Consider the following 23,475-nt stretch of genomic DNA (forward strand, 5'->3'; position numbering starts at 1 on the left):
AATCTCCCTGTTCCTTCTGTAAGAACACAAGGTGTCAATGACTTAGTGACTAAGGAATCCTGACATAAAGCATTGCTTATCTATCATATTCTGATTTCAAAGGATGAATTTCCATTTAAAATTATGCTTCCCTTACATATTTAAAAGATCTGTACTTCATGCTTGCTTTCAGGGTTCTTTCAGGGTAAGACTCCATCTTGCCCTCCCCAGAGTTAAGGGAATGTTAGCAAGGGTAGAAGGAATTGAGCTCTACTGGATTTCAAAAGAAAATTTAAGATAGGCATGAGGAAAATCTAAAAAAAAAAAAAAGAGATAGTTAATGTTTCCAAGGAAAGTAAATGATGCAAATAATGCCATGACGGAAGGAAAGTGAGAAGCGTAGCTGGAATTACAGGTAGACTGCTTTAGTATTTAGAGTGAGTGGTGACAAGTTAGAGAGAACACTGATAAGGTGAGTTGTAGGTAGATCTGAGTTGAATCTCAAATCCATGGTTCATCGCTATCCTTTGTTCACTTTTATTTGTTTAAACTTAGTACATTAACTAGAAGAAATAATACACATAGAGATGCAGTCCTCCCAAGCCTCTGGCTCTTTCAATCTTTCTGACCCCTTTTCTGCAATTTCCCCTGGGTCTTGAGGTAGGTCCTACAGATGTACCATTTTGGGGGGCTAAACACGAAACCATCACTTATTTTCTTCATTTGGATAAGGTATGAGTCTCTATATTAACTGTTACCCTCTGCCAAAAGAAACATCTATGACTGAGCATTGTCTTCTGGCTATAAATACACATATCTAGCAGGCAGTTTAACTAGTTGCTCTTTTAGCAAAATGTCAGTAGTAAATTCCTCCTTGTAGACTCCTCTCAGCCATAGCCTTTAAAGTTTATGGTACCAAACATATATTTGCTCCTATGGAGTGGGTTTCAGGACATACCAGAAAGTGGTTGGCTATTTTTCAGTGTTGTCATGCTACTATTGCCTTGCATGAGCACATTTTGCCTGACTGGTTGCTACTGTAGCATGCAGGGTTCACAGGTGGATAAGTCTATTGATGAATTCTCTCCCACAGCAGCCTGTTTAACACCTTCTGGCACTATTAATGCTTGCCAGCAGGAAGGAAGTTTCCAGCTCAGTTCTGAACTAATTTTTATGTATTCTTTCGTCAAGTGAGTAATGTCTTCAGAAATACAGTATTAATATCTAGTTCTGGAGGGCAACGGCCAAGAGCAATGAATGCAATAGCCTGCAATGTTTGGAAAGCTTCTGGGAGCTTCCTGGACAATAATTAAGGGAGGCAACTTAAACCTGGTACTGGAATTTTCATTGTGTAAAATCTATTAATTCTTGAAACAGCATTTCCACCATCATAGGGTACCTCTGTTATAATTGTGTTTTAATTATTTTTAGTTAGCTTATAAAGTAGTAGGCTTACATATTTTTTCATTCATGGTTTTTTTCCTTTATAACTAGTTTTATTTCTTTCTTTGTTTTTTATTGTATTTATTATTTAAACCTATATATAAATATATATATATTTAGATTGAAATGTGCTTTGATCATCTTCTTTCTCTCTCCAAAGTCCTTCCAGATCCTCTTCCACTCTGTTCCCACCCATCTTTAAGTTCTCAAAAACAAAAATAATAGAACACCAAAACACCCAAAACCTAAGAAAAGAAAACACTACTCAAAGAAAACAACAATATCAAAACCCATAAGAACTGTAACCAAATAAAGGCACACATACAAAAAACCTGTGGAGTCCATTGTATGTTGGCCTACTACTCCTGAACAAGAAGCCTGCCCTGGAGTGGTTGATACATCCAATGTCACCTCATTAGAGAAAACTGATTTTCCCTTTCCCAGGAGGGATAATTGACAGTTCAGTTATTAACCTTTACCCTAGTGGCTACGTTTTCATCCATCCATTCATTCATTCAGATAAAAAATAACAAAATAAAATAAAAGACAAAACAAAAACTATCACATTGAATTTGGATAAGACAAATACATAGAAGGAAAAAAGCCCAAAAGAGGCATGAGAATCATACATTCATTCACATACTCACAAATCCTATGAAAACACTAAACTGGCCAATTGTAGGTGGTGTACGCCTTTAATCCCAGCACTCAGGAGCCAGAGGCAGGCAGATCTCTGTGAGTTCCAGGCCAGCCTGGTCTATAGGTCGAGTTCCAGGACAGTCGCCAAAGCAATACAGAGAAACAGGAATGGGGACATATCTCAGTCAGTAACATATTTGTGATGCAAGAATAAAAACATGAATTTGTTCCTCAGAACCCATGAAAAAAATCAAAGTGTAGTGATGTGAACTTGAAAACCCAGAAATGGAGAATCAGGAGGACTCTTAGGACTTGCTGACAATCCAGCCTAGTCTAATTTGTAAGATCAAAGAACAAGGTAGCTAGTTCACAAGGGAAACAGCCAAAGTTGGTCACATTTCTCTCCCATTTGGCAGAAACAAAGCACAAAGAGAAGGCCATAGAAATAAACAACATACTACATCGGCTTAAACGCTACTCTTTATCATTAGCCATTAGGGAAATGTAATTTAAAACTGCTTTGAGATTCCATCCAATTTCAGTTAAAACAGCTATCATTAACAAAGCAAATGGCAAAAAGTATTGGCAAAGATGCTAATAAAGAAGAAGCCTTATTCACTGTTGTTAGAAGTTCAACCTGACACAGTTACTATGGAAATCATTAATATACATTATGCTTAACATTTTACTCTTTTTCTCCCATCTACTTCAACTCTTTCAATCTCCCTAGAAATAGAATAGTGTCTGGGTCCTATCCAAAGGGCTTTGTATCTTATTACAGAGATACTTGCACACCCATGTTTTTTGCTCCTGTGTTCACAAGAGCTGGGACTGATGGACAGATAATGAAATGTGCATTACTTATACAATGAAGGGTTTTTTATTTTAAAAAATCTTTTCTCATTTTTTCTTTTTCTTTTTTATTTAAATTAGAAACAAGGTTCATTTGCATGTCAATCCCAGTTCCCTCTCCCTACAATCCTCCCCTGCCCGCCTCCCACCCCCTATCCCATCCCCTTTCTGCTCCCCAGGGAGAGTGAGGGCTTCCATGGGGATCTTCAAAGTCTGTCATATCATTTGGAGCAGGGCCTAGACCCTCCCCTGTGTGTCTAGGCTGAGAGAGTATCCCTCTATGTGGAATGGGTTCCCAAAGTCCATTCATGTACTAGGGATAAGTACTAATCCACTACCAGAGGCCCCATAGATTAACTAGACCTCTAAACTGACATCCTCATTCAGGGGGTCTGGATCAGTCCTATGCTGGTTTCCCAGCTATCAGTCTGGGGTCCATGAGCAACCCCTTATTCAGGTCAGCTGTTTCTGTGGATTTCTACAGCCTGGTCTTGAGCCCTTTGCTCATCACTCCTCCCTCTCTGCAACTGGGTTCCAGGGTTCAGCTCTGTGTTTAGCTGTGGATCTCTGCTTCTGCTTCCATCAGCTACTGGATGAAGGCTCTAGGATGGCATGCATGCTAGTCATCAATCTCATTGTCAGAGAAGGGCTTTTAAGGTAGCCTATTGACTATTGCTTAGATTGTTAGTTGGGGTCATCCATGTAGATCTTTGGACATTTCTCTAGTGCCAGATTTCTTTTTAAACCTATAATGTCTCCCTCTATTATGGTATCTCTTTTCTTGCTCTCGTCTATTCTTCCCCTGACTGGATCTTCCTGCTGTCTCTTGTCTTCTTCTACCCTCCTCTTCTCCCCTTCTCTTTCTTCTAACTGCCTCTCCCCTTCCCCCATGCTCCCAATTTACCCAGGACATCTTGTCCCATCTCCCTTCTGCGAGGGACCATGTGTGTCTCTCTTAGGGTCTTCGCTGTTTCCTAGCTTCTCTGGTGATGTGGATTGTAGGCTGCTACTTCTTTGCTCTAAGTCTAAGATCCATATATGAGTGAGTGAGTACATACTATTTTTGTCTCTTTGTGACTGGGTTACCTCACTCAGGACGGTTGCTTCTAGTTCCATTCATTTGCCTGTGAATTTCAAGATCCCATTGTTTTTTGTCCCACTGAGTGGTACTCCATTGTGTAAATGTACCACACTTTCTCCATCCATTCTTCAGTTGAGGGACATTTAGGTTGCTTTGAATTGGTACAGGAGACTGCTTCCTGAACCTATCATCAGTAAGCATAGACATTGAGATTGACAATTAGTAAATGGGACCTCCTGAAACTGAGAAGCTTTTGTAAAACAAAGGACACCATCAACAAGACAAAATGGCAGCCCATAGAATGGACAAAGATATTCTCCAACCTCACATCTGACATAGGGCTGATTTCGAAAATATACATAGAACTCAAGAAGCTAGTCACCAAAACACCAAATAATCCAATTAAAAAATGGGGTACAGAACTAAATAGACAATTCTCAATAGAGGAATCTAAAATGGCTGAAAGACACATAAGAAAGTGTTCAACATCATTAGCCACCAGGGAAATGCAAATCAAAACACCTCTGAGATGCCATCTTGCTCCTGTCAGAATGGCTAAAGTCAAAACCACCAATGACAGTTTATGCTGGAGAGGATGTGGAGAAAAGGGAACACTCCTCCACTGCTGGTGGGAGTGCAAACTCGTAAGCCACTTTGGAAGTCAGTACGGTAATTTCTCAGGAAAATAACAATCAATCTACCTCAAGATCCATCAATTTCACTCTTAGGCATATACCCAAAAGATGCACATTCATACAACAAGGACATCTGTTCAATCATGTACTCTGGTATTTAATAAGAACACTAATGCCTTAGAAATGTCCTATTCAGGCTTTGCATGGGGCATGGTGATTCCCTCATGCCTGCTTGTCCTTGGGATTGGGTAAATTCTGGCTTTCAACTCAGGACAGAGTCTTATTGGGCTTCTTAGTTTAAATAGTACTTTTTCTTCTAAAATGTAAGCTGTCTTTGACTGCAAGCATAGAAATCACAAGTTTGCCAGCTAAGGACCTGAGCCACATCTGCCAATATCACTCATTAGATGTGTGAGTCACAAAGGATGACTGGCTGGGAAACCAGGATGAAACTCTAATGATTTTTGCTTAAAAGGCTGTAGCAAAGGAGATGGATTGTTCCTTCCTAAGAATGACTGATTCTGATAGTTCATCTTCAGTCCAGGGGCTCAAGCTTAGCATCCAAATAAACGTGAATGCACATATGCACAACAACATCCTCTTGTCCCTGACACTCTCACCATCAGCTCCCAGCCTCATGAAGGTGCTACCTGAGAAAGCCTCCACCCCCAGCCCATTCATCACCGGTAACTTAGTCAGTAGTAAGAGACTTAGAAGAGGATCCAATGGGAAGATATAACTATGAGATGAAATGTCTTGGTTGTACCTGTTTGTGATTTAGCTTTGTATTTAAAGTGCAAGCAAAAATGAAATAAGTATTGAACAAAAAAATTAAAATATTTCAAAAACACTAATGCTATTCATTAAGTCACATTTCCATCATACTTTAGTCATCTATCAAATATTCTACCTCTCAGTAGTATCACATAGAGAATTACATGTCTATATTCATATTTCTTGAGAACACAAATAGTTAATCTAAGAAATTAGACTAAATAAGGAAAGAAATCTACATGGAAATGAGTGCTAGATAGCAGGGCTTTAAAAAAACAGATATATTTGCAGATGAGAAGAAAGTAGAGGTGGAGAGGTTAATAGGGAAGGGAGTTTTCAATCTGAAAGCATGTGTAATCACTGATGAAGTAGGGACTTTGGAAGGAGAAGAAACAGAACTCAGAGTTAAAGGTACAGGTCAAGTGAATTGTTATCCTGAACAGAAAGAACATCACTATTTGTGGTATTGGAGAGTGGGTTGACATAAAGAAACACGTAAACGCTCATACTTAGATTCAGGATTTATGTGATTTCTAAAATTACAAATATTACTCCTTACTGAACACTTACTATCCAGTATAGATCTTATGATAAGTGCTTCTGATTACAGGTTTCTAAGGATGTGCCTGGTGTCCCCTCGTGTCTATGAGCTGTCATAAATCAAATAGTGTGTTATTTGGGTTTAAATAGTTGCCGTGTTTCAGTATGGTTACATCTTCATGCTGTGAAAAGTGGCACCTGAGCCCAGGGACACTACCAAATGCCAGCCATAAAAAAAAAAGAAAAAAAAAAGAAAAAAGAAAAGAAAAGACAGGTGAGCAATGTGAATCTCCAAAACCATTAGATAAAGGAAATGAGGTAGGGGAGGATAATGAAGTCCTATTAATAAGGACAGGGGATTTTATTTGCATTATTAACTGGTATATTTCCAGTGTCTAAAGCAATATCCATTGTATAGAATTCATTAAAAAATATTTAACAAACAAATAAATGATGATGTGTAAACACACACTTAAGGGTAATAAATATACATTTAAGGGTAATAAAAACATCATCCAAAAATTTGTCGTTCAAAATCAGGCATTTATGCTTTGCAAAACAATTTAGATTTGCGAAATAGAAAAGAAGGAAGAACAAATTCATAGACTATCTTGCTGCTGTTGTACTTTTCTATTGGTCTCTTGCGCCACCTGCCTTTCTATAAAAGTAATGCTACTGATCTGAAGATTGCAAAGAGATTATTTTGAACTCCTCTATTAGTGTTCCCTCACAGAATTATCATGTTAACTATTTTAATTGTGCAATTTTCTGGCATCATAGCAATTATAATGTCAAACCAGAACTTTTTATCATCCCAAACAGAAATTTTGACGCACACTCTAGTAAATTCTAGTCTACATTCTGTCTCCATAAGCTTCCCTATTTTCAGCATGTCATCTAACTGGTGACATACTGTATTCTTCTTCCTTTGTCAAGTTAATTTTACTTATCTCTTTTAAAAGATTCATCAATATTGTAGTGTGGGTATGTATCAGAGTTTCATTCATTTTTTAAGGTTGACCAACATGATATATTGTGTGAGTGGGCATGTGTATAATTTTCCCATACATCTTCATCTTCTGGTAAATATTTGACATGTCATTACTCTACGTAATAGTGAACAATATTATTATGCATTCTAAACTGTGTTCATCAGTCTTTAATGTTAATTTCCTTCTGTACTTACCTATGAATGGGATTGTTAAATCGTGATAATTTTGTGCTGAGATTTTTTAAGAACTGACAAAATGTTTCAGACCTAGTTGCATCATTTTTTTAACATTCTCTTAGAAATATTTGAGGTATTTATTTATTCTACATCCTTGCCATCATTTGTTACTTTTACATTACAAATCTGAAAATGTGCTTTAGTTTGTATTTTTGTTGTTCTTGCTAATTGCCATCCTAATGGATCTGAAAAAGCATCCAGCTGTAATTTTGGTTTTAATTTTTCTAATTGTTAATGATGTTGGCCATCTTTTTCTCTGCCTATTTGTTATGTGTATCTACTGAAGAGAAATTTCTATGTAGTTTGTTTGCTCATTTTTAATCAACACTGGCTTTTTAATTTTATATTAAAGATTCATTAGCATAATCTGAATATTACTCTTTTATAGATAACATTTAAAAACATTTTCTCCTATTCAATGGGCTATGTTTTCACTTGACATTAACCTTTAGTAATTAAAAAACTTTTAATGTTTTGAATGCCAATTCCTTTTTCTTCCATTGCCAGCAACTTGTCTAGGCATCATGTTTAAGTGGTATTATGGATTATTAAAATAAGCAAAATTTGTCTACTTTTATCACAAAAGTAGCTTGTGAGATGATACATATATTAGTCTGCTTCAATGTGGCACATTTACACAATGGAATACTACTCAGTGGAAAAAACAATGGAATCTTGAAATTTGCAGGAAAATGGATGGAACTAGAGGAAACCATACTGAGCCAGTTAACCCAATCAGAAAAAGACAAACATGATATGTACTCATTCATATGTGGATTTTAGACATAAAGGATTACCAGACTACAATCCCCACTGCCAGAGAAACTAGTAAACAAGGAGGACCCTAAAAGAGACAAACACTGTCCCCTGGAGAAGGGGAAAGGGTCAGTATCCTTTGAGCAAATCGAGAGCATGGGAAGAGGGGGGAGGGAGCTACGAGAATGAGAAGGGAAGAAGAGGAAGGATGCAGAGGTCATGAGGGAGCAGAAAGGTTGAGTCAGGGGAAGAATAGAAGAAAGGATATGTGAGATAGATAGGGTTTTAGTTAGTGGGGGTGGTAGGGGAGGATGGGAGGGAGAAGGGAACTGGGATTGTCATGTAATTCAATCTTGTTTCTAATTCAAATAAAAAATAAAAATAAAGAAATTAAAAAATAAAGTAAATAAATTGAAAAACTAACAAAAAGAAAAAATATTCTGTTACATATTTCTCATCAAAAAGTGGTAATCAATACCTATCTCCTCAAAGTTTTATATAGATGACAATAATTTGTTTATAAAAAAGAGAAAATATATAAACTTATATGTCATGACCTCTTATTTTCAAACCTCAAATGTGACAATAAGCCATAGAAAACAACACTAAAGCAAACAAAACATTAGCACAATTAATGGCATAAGATAAAAATGCAAAATCATTAGCATTTCTATATATTAGCAACTAACAAATTAAAAACAAAATTAAGATAATTTCAGATATGTGCAGGAATAAACAATAAAGTTGTAAAACTTTAGAGAATACCTAAGTCAACTAAATCTTGCATTCATGTTTTAAATATTTTATGTTAAAATAGCAGTATCATCAAAAACATCTCTATGTTCAATGCAATCTGTATTGAAGCTATGAAGTCCTCTTTAGTTTTACAAATAGTAAAACAATTGATCCTAAAACTTCTATAAAATTGCAAGGTTTCTCTAATTTCCTCAAGATTTACTGTGAAAAGTAGAAATCACAATTTAGCATGAAGCTGCAGCTGCCAAGAGAGATTGAAGGATAGATGCATAGATGCATAAACAGATTGTTCGGAATTTGCAGTTTAAAATAAAGCTTTACTTCCATGCTTATGATTCGATGAACTATGCTACAACGACTTAATAGACATGGACAAAAGGAAGCATTTAGAACCTTACCTTACTCCACACAAAGCAATTAAATGAAAGTAAATCAAACATCTAAATACAAAAGCTACAACCACAAAATTCCCAACTAAAGAAATGGTGGCAAATCTTTGTGATACTGGATCTTGACCGTTTCTTTGATACAAAATAAACATTTCAAACAATGAAAAGAGAGAAGAAATATTTAATATAATAAAATTTTAAAACATTTTATCACGAAATTAATTTATTTAAAAAATGAGGAGACATCCCACAAAATGTAGGACATTTTACATTTATTTTTTTAAAGTCCAGGAGATGTAAGAATTTCTGCAACTTAAAAAGAAATGTTGAAAATGGCATGTAAAATGAAGGAACTAGTATTTCTTTCACCACAATAAAAGAAACTCAACCATATTAATATTAGTTTTTAGGGAATTTCAAATTTAAATGTATACGATTTTTTAAAGGCAAATAATAACTGATGTTGAGGATTTCGACAAATTACAACACATATATATTGTTAACAGGAACACAGAATGAAATTCTCCCATGAAAAAGCAATCTAGCTTTTCTTAGTATACTATATGTGGAATTACCGCATCATCCAGATACTCAATTATTTTGTTTATGTAGAAAATAATTAATAACATATAAGCAAACAAAAATTCATTAATGGTGATAGAAAAATTATTTTAAATAATCAAAAGATGGAAATAATCCAAATGTCAAACTAACAAAATTTGATATATCAGTATAATGGAATTCTATTTAATCATAGAAAAATGAGATGTTTATACAGGTTAAAACATGGAGCCAGGTGTTGGTGGCTCATGCCTTTAATGCCAGCACTTGGGAGGCAGAGGCAGGTGGATATCTGTGAATTTGAGACCAGCCTGGTCTACAAGAGCTAGTTCCAGGACAGCCTTCAAAACCGTTGAGAAACCCTGTCTTGAAAAACAAACAACAAAAAAACATGGATGCACCTTGAGTACAAACATAAAGCCTTAAAAGTATGTGATAATATTTATATAAAATATTCATAATAGATAAATTCATAGAAGCAAAAACCAGATTAATGTTTCCTTGGTGTTGAGAAAAGGGCCAAAAATCACAGGTTTTCCTTTCACAGTGAAGAAATTGTTCTGGAAGAAGATATTGACAGTGATTGCACTGCACTGCGTATGTCATAAAACTTTAACTCTGAATTTTATGGTATGCCATTTTAGCAGAATACAAGATGACAATAAAAAGTTTAATAGAGAAGGACAAGCATTTTTGAATAACGCAATGAATGGTAGACTATAAATTTTTATGTAGAGATGTAAGATACTTGTTTGACCTGCAAGGAAGGATATAAGTTAGGTAATTTTATAAATTAGTAGTAAATTAGAAACAGTGAGCTTAAATACAATCCACTGATTAATTACTTGGCTATATGATTGCAAGAATAAAGAAGTTGGATGAGAAGGGGAGAGGAAGAGGGATGCCGAGGACATGAGGGAGCAGAAACTATGAGTCAGGGGAAGAATACACGGTAACAAGAATGGAGGTATCATAATAGAGGGAGACATTTTTGGTTTACAGAGAAATCAGGCACTAAGGAAATGTCTGGAAATCTACAAAGATGACACCAATTAACTATCTCAGCAATGGAGGAGAGGCTACCTTAAACGCCCTCCCCTGATTATGAGATTGATGACTGACTTATATGCCATCCTATAGCCTTCATCCAGCAGCTGGTGGAAGTAGAAGCAGACACCCATAACTAATCACCGAACTGAACTGGAACCCAGATACAGAGAAGGAGCAGTGAAGACCACAGAGGTCCAGAGCAGGCTGGTGAAAACCACAGAAACAGCTGACCTGAACATCCGGGAAACCTGCTCCCTAGTCTGATAGCTGGAATATCAGCATGGGACTGATCCAGACCCCAGGAACATGGATTTCTGCGAGGAACCTCAGAAATCTATGGGACCTCCTGTAGAAGTCCAGTATTTATCCCTAGCATAGATGTGGACTTTGGGAGCCCATTCCATATATAGTAACACTCCCTGAGCCAAGACACACGGGGGTGGGCCTAGGCCCTATCCCAAAGGATATGATAGACTCTGATGACACCCTATGGAAGGCCTCACCATCCAGAGGGAGCAGAAAAGATATGTGACAGATAAGGTTTTAGTTGGGGGGGTAGGGCAGGACGGGTGGGAGAAGGGAAATGGCATTGTCATGTAAAACAATCCTGTTTCTAATTCAAATTTTAAAAAGTTGGAAAAAAAAGAATGAAAATAGCGATAGACTCTGATGACACCCTATGGACGTCCTCACCCTCCAGGGGGAGCAAAAAGGATATGTGATAGGTAGGGTTTTAGTTGGGGGGGTTGTAGGGGAGGAGGAGAGGGGAGAGGGAACTGGGATTGATATGTAAAACAATCTTGTTTCCAATTCAAATAAAAAAAGAAAAAATTAAAAAAAAGAAGTTGGGAAGGGATAAGGGAGGATGACAGGAGAAAAGAGGAGGGAAAGGAGGGAAATAGAAATTATTTTCTAAATTTCTGTTCAATGAAGTTGTGCATGGTGGTGCACAGGTTGCATCCCAGCATTTGGGAGGCAGAGGCAGGTGTATTTCTATGAGCTTGAGACTAGCCTGGCCTACAAAGCAAGTTCCAGGACAGCCAAGTCTACACAGAGAAGAAATGTATCTAGGTTTCAGGTGAGTGTGGGCTTTGCTCAGGCCACAACTCAACCCCTCCTTGGATCTTGCTGGGCCTGCTCCTTGCCTAGAGTGGACTTGCCCAACCAGGAAGGACCATTCTGGCCACACATCATTCTTGCCCCCCCCACCCTCCACTCTCAGCTTGAACTTGACTAAGGAGGCCAGGAGAGGCCAGACCATCCAGTGTTCCAGACGTTGAAGGCCCAAATACACCACCGAGAGACTAGAGGAGAGGGAAAGACCCCGCCTGCACCCACTTGAAGAAGGAATGGGAAGACGACAGTATAAGAACACACTCAACAATAGAAAGACCAATATGACACCACAAGAATCTAAGGACTCCACACCAGCAAGACCTAAAAGCCCAATACAAATGAAGCAGAAAAGAAGGAACTTAAAAACTATTTTATGAAGATGATAAAGACTCTTAAAGAGAAACGAGAAAATCCCTTAAAGAAATAGAAGAAAAACACACAAAAATACATGCAATGAAGTAAAAGACAAACCAAAAAATTTAAGATATAAACAAATCTCTTAAATAATCTAAAGAAAGCCAAGGAAAAAAAACCAAATAAGTGAAGGAAACAATTCAAACAGTCCAAGGCTTGAAAGCTAAAATAGAAACAATAAAGAAAACACAGAATGAGGAGATGCTGGAAATAGAAAAGCTGGGTAAATGATCAGGAACTAAAGATGTAAGTATAATCAATAGAATACAAGACATGGAAGAGAGAATGTCAGGTGTTGAAGACTCACTAGAGGATATATAGTCATCGACCAAAGACAATCTCAAGTCCAATAAATCCCTAACAGAAAATATTCAGGAAATATGGACACCGTGATAAGGCCAAACCTAAGAAAAATAGGTATAGAAGAAGGTGAAGAAATACAGCTCAAAGGTACTGAAAACATATTCAGGAAAATCATAGAAGAATACTTCCCCAACCTAAAGAAGCATATGCCTATGAAAGTACAAAAAGCTTACAGAACACCAGACTGGACCACAAAAAGAAGTCCCCATCCCCCGACACATAATAATCAAAACACCAAACCTACAGAATAAAGAGAAAATATTAAGAGCAGCAAAGGAAAAAGGCCAAGTAACATATAAAGGCAGACCTATCCAAATTACACCCGACTTCTCAATGGAAACTTTGAAAGCCAGAAGATCCTGGATAGATGTTCTACAAATGCTAAGGGAACATGGATGCCAGCCCAGACTACTGTATCCAGCAAAGCTTTCAATCACTATAGATGGAAAGAACAAAGTACTCCAGGGCAAAACCAGATTTACAAAATACATATCCACAAATCCAGCCCTACAGATATTACTGGAAGAAAAACAGACATCTATAGAACATTCCATCCAAACACAAGAATATACATTCTTTCTTCTCAGCACCATATGGAACCTTCCCTAAAATCGACCACATACTCAGCAATATATCAAACCTCCACAGATAAAAAAAAATGGAATAACCCCCTGAATCCTATGGAATCACTATGCTTTAAAGTTAGAATTCAACAACAACACAAATTGCAGAAACCCTACAAACACATGGAAATTGAACAATTGCACCATTCCTGGGCCAAAAAAGAAATAATAAACTTAAAGGGTTCCTAGATTTCAAAGAGAATGTAGACACAACATACCCAAACTTATGGGACACTTTGTAAGCAGTGCTAATAGGAAAGTTCATAGCACTTAGTGCCCACATGAAGAAACTGGAGAATAGGCACACTAGAGAATTGACAGCACAACTAAAACCTCTAGAACAAAAAGAAACAAACTCATCCCAGATGAGTAGACGCCAGGAAATATTCAAACTGAGGGCTGAAATCAATAAAGTGGAAACTAGGAAAACATTACAAAGACTAAATGAAAGAAAGAGTTGGTTTTTTGAGAAAATCAACAAGATAGACAAACCTATATCAAACTAACCAAAAGGCAGACAGACTGCATTCTATGAACAAAATCAGAAATGAAAAGGGGGACATCGCAGAGGATACTGAGGAAATCCAGAGAGCATCAGGTCATACTTTGAAAACCTGTACTCCACAAAATTTGGAAATCTAAAGGAAATGGACAATTTTCTAGATAGATATCACTTACCAAAATGAAATCAGGAACAGATAAGCAACTTAAATAGACCTATAACACCTATTGAAATAGAAGCAAAAAAAAAAAAAGTCCAGGTGCAGATGGTTTCGGTGCAAAATTCTACCAGAAATTCAAAGATCAGCTAATAGCAGTACTCCTCAAATTGTTCTACACAATAGAAGCAGAAGGGACATTGCCAAACTCTTTCTAGGAGGCTGCAATTACATTGATACCCTAGCCACACAAAGACACAACTAAGAAAGAGAACTACAGACCAATATTCCTATGAACATTGATGCAAACTGCTCAACAGAATACTGGCAAATCGAATAGAAGAACACATCAGAAAAATCATCCAACATGAACAAAGAGGCTTCATCCCAGGGATGTAGGGATGGTTCAACATATGAAAATCCCTCAATGGAATCCACCATATAAACAAACTGAAAAAGAAAAACCATATGATCTTTGCACTAGATGCTGAAAAAGCCTTTGACAAAATCCAACACCCCTTCATGATAAAGAATTGGAGAGATCAGGAATAACAGCAACATACCTAAACATAAAAAAGCAATATACAGCAAACCAACAGCCAACATCAAACTAAATTGAAAGAAACTCAACTTGATCACTCGAAAATCAGGAACAAGACAAGGCTGCCCACTCTCTCCATATCTCTTCAGTATTGTACTTGGAAGTTCTAGCTAGAGCAATAAGACAACAAAGGAAGATCAAGGGGATACAAATTGGAAAGGAAGAAGTCAAACTTTCACTGTTTGCAGATGATATGATAGTTTAAATAAGTGACCTGAAAATCTCTACCAGGGAACTTCTACAGCTGATAAACATCTTTAGCAAAGTGGCAGGATAAAAGATTAACTAAAAAAATCAGTAGTCCTATTATATAAAGATGATAAATGGACTGAGAAATCAGAGAAACATCACACTTTACAATAGCCACAAAGGACATAAACTATCTTGGAATAATGTTAACTGAACAAGTGAAAGACTTGTTTAGTAAGAATTTTGAGTCTTTAAAGAAAGAAATTAAAGAAGATACCAGAAAATTGAAAGATCTCCTATGCTCTTGGATAGGTAGGATCAACATAGTAAAAATGGCAATCTTGTCAAAAGCAATCTATAGCTTCAATGCAATCCCCATCAAAATACCAACACAATTCTTCATAGACCTTGAAAGAACAATTCTCAACTTTATATGGAAAAAAAACCCAGGATAGCCAAAACAACCCTATACAATAAAGGAACTTCTGGAGGAATCATGATCTGACTTCAAGCTCTATTACAGAGCCATAGTCCTGAAAACAGCTTGGTATTGGCAAAAAGTAGACAGGTAGACCAATGGAATCGAATTGAAAACCCTGGTATTAACCCACACACCTACAAACAACTGATTTTTGACAAAGAAGCTAAAGTTATACAATGGAAAAAAAGAAAGTATCTTCAACAAATGATGCTGGCATAACTGGATGGGGACATGTAGAAGATTACAGATAGATCCATATCTATTGCCATGCACTAAACTTAAGTCCAAATGGATCAAAGACCTCAACATAAATGCAGGCACACTGAACCTCTTAGAAGAGAAAGTGGGAGGTACCATTTAAAAAATTGGTACAGGAGACCACCTCCTGAACATAACACCAGTAGCACATACATTGAAATCGAAAATTAATAAATTAATAATTAATGGGACCTCCTGAATCTGAGAAGCTTCTGTAAGGTAAAGGACACAGTCATGAAGATAAAATGGCAGTCCATACACTGGGAAAAGATCTTCACCGACCCCACATCTGACAGAGGGCTGATTTCCAAAATATACAATGAACTCAAGAAGCTAGTCACCAAAACACCAAACAATCCAATTAAAACATGGGGTAAGAACTAAATAGAGACTTTTCAATAGAGGAATCTAAAATGGCTGAAAGACACATAAGAAAGCACTCAACATTCTTGGTTGCCATTCCTAGAGCCTTCATCCAGTAGCTGATCGAAGCAGAAACAGTCACACACAGCTAAACACTGAGCCGGTTGTGGAGAGGGAGGAGGGATGAGCAAAGGAGCCAAGACCATGCTGGAGAATCCTACAGAAACAGTTGACCTGACCTAGTGAGAGCATGGAGACCCTAGTCATCAAGCTGGGGAACCAGCACTGGATTGAAAGCAAGCCCTCTGAATGTGGGTGCCAGCTAAGATGCCAGGGCAGTCTATGGGACCTCTAACAGTAGAGCCAGTGTTTATCCCTAGAGCACAAATGAACTTTGGGGGCCCATTCTCTATGTAGGAATACTATTGCAGTCCAGATATGGGAAGGAGGGCCTGGCCCTCCCCCAAATGGAGTGATGGACTTCGATGGTCCCCCATGGAAGACCTCACTATCTCTGGGAAGTTGGTGGGGGTGGGTTGAGGGGTCGGTGGGGAGCATGGGAGAATGGGAGGGGGAGGGAATGGGGGAATTTATATGTAAATAAGAGTGCTTCTAAAATTACACACACACACACACACACACACACAACACACACACACACATATATATATATATATATATATATATATATACATATACGAAAATGTGTATCGAAAAACCACACACACACAAAAGATGTTGTTTAAACAGTTGTATAGCTTGGTTCCCTGGCTCTGAGACCAATATCTTTCCCTGGTGCATGAGCTGGCTTTTTGGAGCCCATTCCCTATGGCGGGATACCTTCTTCAACCTTAATGCAGGGGGAAGGGCTTCATCCTGTCTCAACTTAATGTGCTAGGCTTTGTTGACTCCCCATGGAAGGCCTTACCCTATGGGAGGAATGGATGGGTGGTTGGCTGGAAGGAGCAGAAGGAGGGATGGGAGGGAGAACTGTGGTTGGAATGTAAAATGACATTTTATAAAATTCTCTCCAATGTTTGGTTTATTTATTCTCTGACCACATTTGCATTTGGGAACATCTTTTTGAGGCTAGTTTATCTGCATCATGCTAAAGAGAAAAATATGACATGTTTTCCTGGCCCTGCATTCAAAACAAACACTAAAGACAAATAATGCTTTTCCTTTGGTGGGGGGTGTGCAATGATGTCACTGAGGCAAAAATTAATGGAAAAAAATGCTGAGAGGTAGGTGAAACTCAGAGATATGGACCATATCTCCCAACCTGATAATTTACCTGCTAGAATATTTCCAATTTAAGCTATTTTCTCTTCACATTTGATGGGTACAATATTTTAGCTATTCATCTATCAAACAGTCATATCACAGACTTACTCCTGATGCTACAATCAAAATATTATAAACTGTGTGAGTTACAAACAAGAATTTTAGGGGAAATACAGTGGATCATCATGTTTAAGGCATGTGAACAACTTGCTTCTCATAGATCTTTATGTTTTGTTAGACCCTTGTGTGGTAGAATGGGATAGCTAGATCTTTGAAGTTTTTTTCATAGGACCTCTATCTCAAGAAGTCAAAACCTTTATGACATAATCAGCTTTCAGAAGACCCTACCTCCTAATACCAATATAATGGGTTTGTGATTTCAACATAGGATATGATATAAACAACCACATCACAACAATACAATAATGGTGCTTTCATAATTATATAGACTGTTCTATTGGTAGAGAGCAATAAAGTATCTAACATTTTATAACTGTACTATTCTGACTAATTTACCTAGGTTCTCTGTCCCTCTACCTTTCATCTGTAACATAGAGATTATAATGTTATCTATCTCATAGGATTGTGGGAGTTAAATTATTAAAACTATCTACATTCACAACATTTAGAATAGTTATTACCCAATGCTAACTGCTATATATCTATTAAATATTTTAATTCTATGTATGTTTCTAGACAACATGTTTTGCTGAGCTTTGTATTTGATACACACTTATACATACTTAGGAATTTGTAATAATAATTTGGTACATGTATTCAATGTACAATAATGAAAACAAGGCAATAGCCTGAGACATTTATATGTCAACTTATTTTATTACTCATTTATTTCTCATACTTAATCCTATATTTTCCCCAGACCAGAAAATAAGTCTATTTTAAACTGGAGAGATGGCAAGGTAGTTAAGAATGCTTGTTGCTCTTGCAGAGCACCAGAGTCCAATTGCGAGCATCCACATCAGATGGGTTACAACTCCAAAGAGATACTCTACCTCTGTCCCCCACAGGAACCTGATGTGGAAGGAATGCAAAAATATGTACACACACACACACAAATAAAAATATAAGCATTTCGTATAATATCAAAATTGGTTGTTAAAATTAAATAATAGATGCTGACATGTAACAAGTACTACACAGAGTTTGATTACAAGACACTTCACAGAGCATAAAGGAGGGTAATGGACATTTTTTTTTGGAAAAAGCAACAAACTACTGAAAGTATCTATTTCCTTTTAGAATTTTTACAGAACCTGTTAAAGCAAGCTTTTCTGGAAACAAGGATGAATGATGCTGGATAGCCACCAGATGGCAACATTGCAAAGCAAATGTAGACACTAGGAAAAACGCCAGAACAAGCCAGATTCTTTTTGCACTCTTATCTCAGAACTTAAATTTACTATTTCTTTCCCCTTCTTTATGGTTCACCCAGTTCCTGTCCTAGGCTCTTCATATATCCATCTGGCACTCCAGCCTCTCTTCCATTAATAGAAGAAGGACATGGTATTTTGTCTACTGTTCCTCAGAACTGCATTTCTAATTCATATGCAATCGACCTGTTGTTTACATTTATATGCCTCACAAACATTAATAAGGATAAAATAATAGACACCCAAAGTATTTGTAGGATATGTGCTCTATCCATAATTATATATAATGTTTCATTAAATCACCACAGTGAACATTTATGAAGCCATTTTAAAAATAACTATTTTGAAATAATTGGACTTGGGCTTCTACGTAAGAAAATAGACTAGATGCCACCAACATATGTCCTAGTAAAGAAAAGTAAAGCAAGAATAAGTAAAGATAAATTCTATTATAAAGAAGAAAGAGGTTCAATAATTCGCAAAGATAGGATATATGAAAATTATGGAAAGATGGGTAAGAAAAAAAGCCAAGCTGAACACAGTTCCTGCTATATGACTTCCAACTGGTAGGAAGGGCAGCAGAAAAAACCTTGTAAAAGGTAGTTCAGGCAATGGTGAAAGCAGACTGACAGTCCTAATGCTACCAAAAGCCCACAGTCCTTACGAACCTTTAAGCAAAGTGTGTGTGTGTGTGTGTGTCAGAGAGAGAGAGAGAGAGAGAGAGAGAGAGAGAGAGAGAGAGAGAGAGAGAGAGAGAGAGAGAGAGAGAGAGATTTTCTAGCGAAGAACAATCTCATTTTTTCTACTGTGTGACTTGGAAGTCAGTAAGTCAGTGCCAGATAAGTTCAAATGAACACTCTTCCTGTGTACATGTGCCAAGAGCTCTCCAGTTTTTAAATACTCAGAAATAAGTTGCTCCAAACTTGTTGGTTTTCCTCTTCTGCATTCTTGGATGCTTTTAGCAGTAGCTTTACTCTACAGTATGTAAGAACACATTTTACTTTTTATTCTGTTGTACATCCATGAAACTTTCTTTACTCATTTTTATTACTAAATAAGCCTTTTCTTTTTTCCCAAGAGATTTTTTTATTATTTCAAATTAGAAACAAGGCTGCTTCACATCCTTTTCTTAATATTTCTTATTTTTTCTTCCTTATAATCATTTGTTCAATGTATTAACCCAATTTTTCACCCATCATTTTAGTAACATTTGAATTGTATCTTATTAGGGACATTTTTAATTGAGCTTATTTCCCCATACCTCCATACCCACCATCTGCCTTTGGAAACTCCCCTACAAAAGAAAATAAAAATGATAAAAGATAAAAAATGAAAATGAGAAAAATACCTCACCAAGGAAGCTGTGGTATGTCATGGTATGTCACCCAGTCTACCCTTTGCTCAAACATCTTTACTTGCAAATGTTCATTGTAATGAGTCGTTGGTCTGGTTCGGGGCTTTGGCTTCTGTTATACTATCAATACTGGATCCTCCCTGGGACTCCCATCAGATATTCTGTTGCTACCCTGTGTCACGCAGATCCTTCAGCTTTGGTTCTGCAGAACCAGACCCTTCACATGCACCAGCACTTATTAGAATGTTACGGTGGTCCACCTCAAAGCCCTGGATCTGGGCCTGGATGGTAGCTGAGTTGTTCAGGATGCCTGCTCTCTTACAACCAAACTACCTGAGCCAGCTCTCCTACTTGGCCCAAGAGAGGTGCAGAGCCCACGCTCCTGAGTGCTGCAGTAGGGTAGAGGAGGGCCAGCTATCCTGTACCAAGATGTAGGGCTGGATCTTAGGCATCCACATATCCAGGACCAGTTCTCCTATGCTGCCCAAACAGGGAGCAGGGACAGCTCTCCCTTCTACCACAGGCAGTGAGGGGTGGGACTATCTTTTTTGCACCTGCACCCTCAAGGCTGGCACACTACATCAAGGCAAGCTCTACTGTGCTGTCCAGGTGAAGTGTGGGACTGCTCTCCTAAGTACTGAATTGGTAAGGTGTGGGTATAAGCTCTCCTCCAAGGCCAGCTCTCCAGACTGCCTTAATTGGTGGAAGTTCATCTCTCCTGTTCCCACACCACCACATGGCCAACAAAGGTCACGGCCAGTTCTCCTGAGCTCACACCCTCAGGGCTGGCTCACCCTTGCTCCCATTACCAGAGCTAGATCTATTGTGCTGCCCAGGTGAGGTACAGGGCGGGCTCTCCTAAGTGATGCAGCTGGCAAGTAGCAGGACAGTTCTCCCATGTTGCCCAGGTGAGAGATGGGGCCGGCTTGTAGAGATGGAACTTTGTACCCACAACCCTTCTCTACATTGTGAATTTGTCTATCTTAAGCATGAAAAATTCTTGTGTGTCCTGTCATTAACTATGTGAATTTGTATGTGCATCTGCCCTGCTGTGTCCTGAAGACGGACTTCCCTGTAGTCATCTACCACTTCTAGCTATTATACTCCTTTTCCCTCTTCTGCAATAGTCCCTGAGCCTTGGGAGGAGAGTTTGTGATATAAACGTCTAATTTAGGGCTTAGTATTCTGTAGTCTCTGTTCTTTGACCAGTAATGGGTCTATGCTTTCATTACCATCTACTACAGGAGAAGCTTCGTATGCATATAATAAATCAGTAAGAGTAGGTTTAATATGATATCCACTTAACAGAATTAGAGAAGTAGGTTCTTCCTTATATTTGCTCACCTACTAGACATAGGTTTGTGGCCCAATAATGGTACCAGGTATAGGTTTTATCTTAGTTAAGTAAGACTTAATTTCAATAACATTCATGCCACTATCGTACCAGTCACAATGTCTTTTCAGGCCATATATTATTGTAAGTTGGAGTTCATAGCATGGTACAGATAGTGAAATCTTTTCCCTTTTAGTAGTATGCATAGCACACTCCAGCATTATGAAACCTAGCCAGAAGAGATGAAGCTTCCACACAGTGCCAACTTTATATTTCCATGTTTTGTGACTCAAGTATGTGGTATCTTCTGCAACAGGGTCATACTATCAAGTCTGGAACATAACCAATAGCATTAGCATTAGCCTGCACTATTTGGAAATGTACGAGTATTCACTGTCAAATAATTTCAGAAGAGGTAACCTGTTTCTCAACTGAACTTTTTATTTATTAGCCTATGGTGTCTAGTAAGAACATTGCCATCCATCATACTATCATAGGGTAACTCAGTTTGATATCTTATCCCTCCTTCGTCTGTGTGTGTGTGTGTGTGTGTGTGTGTGTGTGTGTGTGTGTGTGTAGCATATATGTATATAGCAGGTAGACTTCCATGTGACTTTTTGAAAGGTATTTTGTGCTGTTTATCCCTTCCTATATTTCCTCCTCAACCATGTCCCTTCATCCTCAACCCCAATTTAACCACCCATTTCCCATTATTCTGCTTTAAGCCTTTATAGCACCACATCCTATTTTCGCTATTTTATATCAACTTTTCTTTCAAAGTTACATCATCCAGAGAAATTGTTTCCAGTTCTATCCATTTACCTGCAAATGGCATACATAATTTGCCTGTTTTCCAACACAGACATTATAACTCATGAAAGGAAATAGTTCTGTATAGTTATTTTGTCTTTGGTTTTCCCTTCCACCACATTCTTTCCCATTTACTTAACCTAGATTTTCTTCTATTTATGACCTCTACCTATAACTTTGATTTATCTCACTAGTTTATTTATCCTAAATAATGTTTAACTGCATAGCACTTTCTACATTTGATTTTCCATTTTCTGAGTTACGAATGTTTGTGATCCTTTAGTGGACTCTAATGTTTTCAGTATATTTCCCTATTTGAATGTTTTAGTGTTCTTATTGTTATGTTGGCCTTTTTTGTTTTTTCAAGACAGGGTTTCTCTGTGTGGCTTTGGAGCCTATCCTGGAACTTGCTCTGTAGACCAGACTGGCCTTGAACTCACAGAGATCTGCCTGCCTCTGCCTCCCGAGTGCTGGGATTAAAGGCGTGGACCACCAACTGGCCTTTTTGTTATGTTTGACTCTTCACTGGTTAGTGCTGAGGACTGAGACCTCAAGAGCAGAGTATTCAGCAATATGACAACAGAAGATTATAAAATTAAAACAAACATAAAAAGTATCAGTTTTTGCAGGTATGATTCTAAACATAAGAGACCCCCTAAACAGTCTTATTAGGATTGATAAACATGTTCAAGAAAATGGCCAGATACCAAATCAAAATAGAAAACATGAAGAAATACCCTTCATGTATATCAATCAGAACATGCTTTCGATAATCAGGAATACAAACCCATTCACAACGCCCAACAAAAACCTATCTGGGAATATATCTAACAAAAAAGTAAATATCTTCCCAATGATACTTTTAGAAAACTGAAGAATAACTAAATGAAGACAACAGAAGATAGAAAGACTTCCCATACTCAAGGATTAGAAGAATTAATATGGAATGGATTCAATGTAATCTCAATCACAATTCAAAAGCCATTTTCAGTTGGAGAATATGTAAATTGTTTCTATTTCCTAGCTCTTGTGCATACAGCAATGATGAGAATGGCTGAACAAATATATGCTAAGAAGTATCATAGCTAGGTCATACAGCATGTCTACATTTAGATTTTTGAAAGTTATCCACATTTGCTTCCCAAATGCCTGCAACAGTTTTCAGCCTCCCTAACAGATACACTGATATTAGATTTTCCCTTTCCTCACAACCTTGTCAGCATTTGTTTACCATTTTCTTCTTGATCCTAGTCCTTTTCACTGGGTAAGATGTAATCTCTAAGCATTGTGAATTTGTATTTCCTTAATTGCTTTGGATGTTGAACATTTTTTAGATGTTCTTTATTCATTTGTATTTCTTGTTTTGAGAAATCTCTCTTCATATCTATTGCCCATTTTGCATTTGTTCTGTTTGTTTGATTTGCTCTTTTTGAATTTTAAAATTCTTTATATATTCTGGACATTAATCTTTCGGATGCATAGATTGCAAAGATTATCTCCCTCTCTGTGAGTTTCCTCTTCATTCAATTGTCACCTTATCTGTATAGAAGGAG

This window comes from Cricetulus griseus, chromosome X, assembly GCF_003668045.3.
Source record: "Cricetulus griseus strain 17A/GY chromosome X, alternate assembly CriGri-PICRH-1.0, whole genome shotgun sequence".
In the NCBI taxonomy this organism is placed as follows: domain Eukaryota; kingdom Metazoa; phylum Chordata; class Mammalia; order Rodentia; family Cricetidae; genus Cricetulus; species Cricetulus griseus.